This window comes from Myotis myotis, unplaced genomic scaffold (assembly GCF_014108235.1).
Source record: "Myotis myotis isolate mMyoMyo1 unplaced genomic scaffold, mMyoMyo1.p scaffold_m19_p_2, whole genome shotgun sequence".
Taxonomy (NCBI): Eukaryota; Metazoa; Chordata; class Mammalia; order Chiroptera; family Vespertilionidae; genus Myotis; species Myotis myotis.
This window is the reverse complement of record NW_023416324.1, coordinates 3677980-3682762: the sequence shown is the minus strand read 5'-3', so window position 1 is coordinate 3682762 and position 4783 is coordinate 3677980. Positions and strand designations below refer to the sequence as shown.

The following is a 4783-nucleotide window of genomic DNA, read 5'->3' as shown; positions in this document are numbered from 1 at the left end:
CACCCCGTGTGGGCAAACTGCTCACTGCCCGTGGTAGAGAACCGAAAAGGAGCTGGGATGCATGCATTACTTGTCAAGGTCTACGTCACAGGGCCACTTGGGTGGCAGAGCTCCGAGGACTCGGGGCTAAAGGGAAATCCAACACGGGCTAGAACTTGTTCTCGAAACAGCATGGGGAGAGAAGGTGGAACTCAGGGACCCATAGCGTGGGCGGGTCCTAAAAGATGACCATTGTTCTCAAGTTCTTTTTTTTTTTCTTTTTTAAATATAGTTTTATTGATGTCAGAGAGGAAGAGAGAGGGAGAGGGAGAGAGAGATAGAAACATCAATGATGAGAGAGAACCATGGATCGGCTGCCTCCTGCACGCCCCACACTGGGGATCTAGCCTGCAATTTGGCATGTGCCCTGACCAGGAATCGAACCGTGACCTCCTGGTTCATAGGTCGATGCTCAACCACTGAGCCACGCCGGCCGGGCCCTTCTTTCTGATTGATTTCAAAAGGAAGGCTCATTTCACACTAATTGTTGGCCTGGCAGGTGTCTCGCTAACCCCTGGTGACAGTGAGGGCTGCTGTGCCATCGCCCCCCACGCTTAGGATGGCCTCGTGCGCGTATCTGCACAGCGAGCTTTGCCGAGCCCTCCGGTGCATCACGGACGGCACTGGAAGTGAGATCCACACGGAGCACAGGTCACACGTGCCCCGTGAATGCCTGTCAGAGAAGCACATGGGCTGTGGGTTGGATAGCAAACCAGTTGTCAGGCTGAGAGAGAAGAACCCCCTGCCCGTCTCGATGGCTGAGAGCAGACTCCCGAGCCAGGGCCCCGGTCCTGGCCCCGAGCCGTGCCGCCCAAACCTCCGTGTGCCTTAGTTTCCCCGGCTGTGAAGTGGCGGTGATCACGCAGCACCTGCCTCCGAGGGCTGCGGGAAGGATTCAGTAAGCCAACGCAACTGAAACACTAGAAAGATGCTGAGCAGCCTTTTTTTTTTTGTTTTTAATCTTTACCCGAGGATATGGTTATTGATTTTTATTTTTTTAGGGAGAGAGAGAAACATTAATATGAAAGAGAATATGGATAGGTTGCCTCCTATATGCACCCCGAAACCCACAACCTAGGTATGTGCCCTGACCAGGAATCAAACCCGTGACCTTTGGGTGTATGGGGTGACGCTCCAACCAACTGAGCCACCCCAGCCAGGGCAGGTGTCTGCGGTTTTAAGCCACCGGGTGTGTGGCCGTCTGTGGCAGCAGCCACAGGAGACGGATACAGGTGACACTGGAAGGGACAGAAGAACCTGCTCTGGTCCCTGAGCCTGCGTATGTGGTCTGGCCTTCGCCCACAAGAAAACTACTTGGTATCCTTTCTGCTTTCAGAGAGTTGAAATTCCTCGGCCCAAGACTTGATATCATCTGCGGGGGGGGGAAACTGAGTCGCAGCGCAGAGGTCATCCTCAAGGTCACGCGAGGAGGTGGCGAGGCAGGTTGCTCATGTCACAGGGGCGATGACAGGTACAGAGAAATCACAGGACGGAGGATCCGAAGGTCCACGTTCTAATCGAAGCTGTGCCTCTCACTGGCCGGGTGACCTTGGGCGAGGCCCTGCCGTGTCCCGGGTCTTGGTTTTTCTGTCTGTGAAATGGAGGGATTTGGCTGCGTGCCCTGCGAGGTCCCTTTCCCTGGGACACCCCGTGGGTGCGCGGCCACCCCCTGCCACAGCGAGGAGTGCAGTATGGCCTGCCCTTGGCTCCATCCCCCAGCGTAGCCTGGCAGGCCGCTGGGTGCAGTGCTGGCGCGGTGCCGGCCACGCTGGCCCTGGTGCACTGCAGCGCCCGGCCTGTCCGTCCCCGGCAGGTGCAGAGCCTCCCCTCCCGGTCCTGCTCAGAGGCAAGTCGCACACCAGCTCTCACTTCAGTGATAAGAGGCAGATGCAGTTGGTGCAGTGGGTCCTCCTGAACAATGGACTAAGGAGCCTCTGGCGCCTGCCTGTGCCCCCCCTTCTCCCTTGTTGTCCTTCTCAGACTCCGAGTTTGCATTCCATTCAGAGTCTTTCCCGCACCCCCTCCTGCCTCTGGACTTCTCTATTCCGCACCCTCTCCTGGGCATTAGGTTAGGAGGTACTGTTTTAACCAGTTCTGCATTTAAAGGGTCTCTCTCTCTCTCTCTCTCTCTCTCTCTCTCTCTCTCTCTCTCTCTCTCTCTCTCGGAATGTTCTCACGAAGCCCCTGTCTCAACCTGAGACGATGCTACCTCAGTGGAGGCAGGAGCCAGAACTTCCAGAATCCCAGACACACGGGGACAAAACTCACTCTGTGGCCATCTTATATGTGTCCCACGCATACCACGTTTTTAAGGTGCATTTTCCTGAAGGAAAACGAAAAAGACCGATTTCCCAAACTGTCGAAAAGGCGGACAGAGAGGAAGTGTCCTATTCTCTTTACCCCGGGTCGACCGACCGCTGTCCTTGGTAAGGAAAGTGATGGTGTGGACTTGCCTAAAGCAAATCAGAGCATCACTGCTTTGCCTTTCCCCTCTCTGTCCCTTCCCCGGGCGCCAGGCTGCAATCCTCAAACTTCAAACAAGTGGCACCTTCTCCAAAATGTGGGCTCCGAAGGGACGGAATTAAGAATTCTGCAGTCCCAGTCTCTCTCTCTCTCTCTCTCTCTCTCTCTCTCTCTCTCTCTCTCTCTCTCTCTCCCCCCCCCCCCCTTTCCAGCCAGAAAAGCATCTTAGGTGAACCGATGTAGGAGGTGGAGCGAGCCTTGGACCTGGTTGTGAGGAAGTGCGGGAGGGAGGAGATGCGTCTCAGGCAGAGCAGGCGTCTTGCAGTGTCAGGGGTTTAAATTAAGCAGGGGGGCGGGGGAGAGACCATCCCGCACCGCACCGCGGGCTGCAGCCAGACTCCAGCATCCTCCGTGCAGCACCAGCTGACACTCCGAGCGGCTGCCTCCCGGCTGCAGTCTGCAACTTGCCGGCAGGCGGGCAGGACGCGGCGCGGCGCGGAGCGAGGAGAGAGGTAACTTTCGGGGAGGCGTGCGGGTTCCCCGAGGCCGGGCTGCTCGCCCTCCGCGCCTCGGCTGGCCGGACAGAAGGATGCCCGTTCCTTGGGGTTTTAAGCCGCGTTCACTGAGACTTTGCACAAACTCTGGGCTCCGTGAACTTCCTCCGGGTCCTTCCCCGCCGGCTTCCCGGCCGCGCAGTGTGGGGAGAGCTGAGTCAGTTCACGGGAGTCAGATTCTCGAAATGATTGTAAAATGCTGCCCAAATGATTCTTTTCAAATGGGTCTCTTTCTCGTGTTGGTGTGCACCTTGCATTTGAATTAAGCTGCAAAGAATCCAAGTTTGTGGCAGAAATTTGAGGGCGGGGGGTGGTGGTGAGGATGGAAAAAATCCTTCTCCATTGCAGCCGGCTGCGGGCCGGCCACCTGGTCCACCGCAGAGGCTGCCGCGGTGCGGGCGGCCTGGCGTCACCCTGGCAGGAGCCTGGGCCTCCGATCCCCCCGCCCTGGCTTCTCCAAGCCCCCCACCCCGTCCTCCGTCTGCTCGCCCACCCACCCTCTGCAAAGGACCCTGGTAAGCGAGCGGGTGTCCGTGACACTCGGGGTTTGAAGGAGAATTTGGACACTGCAGCTTTAAGAATGCCGTACTGCGAAATCTTTCTCCTTCAAGTGACTGCAGAACCGCAGCAGCGGCGGCAGCCGAGGGGGGGGGAGGGAGTGGGGGAGTAGGGTGGGGGGAGGGGGGAGGGATACCCACTCTCGGTCAGCCGTTGGGTACCTGGGACTGGGGAGCGTGAGCCCCCTGCAAAACCTAAAGCACAGCCAGGACCTTCCTTGGTGGACGTCCCTCCCCCAGGCTCGGGTCGGGGACCCCACAGACTTACGATGAGTTTGCGCGAGTCCTGGCCGCGGTGCGTGCGTTCCGCCTGGCGGACGGGCTCTCTGAGCGGTTCCCCAGGCGATCGGCAGTCTCTGCGGCCTGGCTGAGCCCCGGGGACACAGAGGCGGCCTGGCGGCCTTGTTACCTGGGGGTGGAGCTTTCATTCTCTGGGGTTTAGCGAGGTGAGCTTTGGAGGGAAACTCGAAACGGTGATTGCGACTGCAGGGGCGCAGGCTGCAGCACTGAAGAGGGGTGAGCCCCCTCTGCGTCTGTGGGTGATGAGTGATGCTGGGGTGGGGGGGCGCCGGCAGTCGTGGGGGCTCCAGAAGGGGTTCACCCAGGCGGGGACCCCACAGAAGCAGCGGACAGCGCTCTGGGGGCCAGGGCTCTGGCTGGGGAAACGCACACGCAGCCCTGGGCACCTAAGCCCTGGGCTCCGTGGTCTCGGGCCGGACTCTTCCCCACCAGCCAAGGGCAGCCCACAGCCAGCTGCTGCCTCAGTGGGCGCCGGCGGGGTCTCCCAGGCTGGCACCGCTCGCGTGGCGTCCCCAGACAGACGGTGCTTGGACCGCGGTCTGCACTGGGGGTGACGCCATGCAGGGCCGATGGTGGCATCTGCCCAGGTGGTCCCGGGCAGAGGGAGCGCTGAGTTCCTCCAAACTCCACCTGCAGCACAAGGTGTCTTTTTACAGCAATAACAACAAAAATTAAAACAAAACAAAAAAAGCTCTAGGTCTCACAATAAATCAGCTCTACCTCTCAGGGCCAGCAAACCTCTTGGATATAAATGGTCCAGGCAGCCCCCAGCAGCCAGGGACTGAGGCTGCCGCCCCCCCCCCCCGCCCTGACCCTGAGGGCTCCTGCCTTGGGCTCTGTTCTCGCACAAACAGGAGCCGGCGGGAGGGA

At 59.3% G+C, this 4783-nt stretch overlaps 1 long non-coding RNA gene across 1 annotated transcript; it reads right to left on the bottom strand.

The window, feature by feature from the left end:
- Positions 1-1118: 1118 nt before the first annotated feature.
- On the bottom strand, positions 1119-4135 carry LOC118677111. Its single transcript, XR_004974325.1, has 3 exons — positions 3882-4135; positions 2308-2362; positions 1119-1630 (listed from the first exon to the last, which is right to left on the bottom strand). It is a non-coding gene; the product is annotated as an uncharacterized LOC118677111 (long non-coding RNA).
- Between the last annotated feature and the right edge of the window lie 648 nt (positions 4136-4783).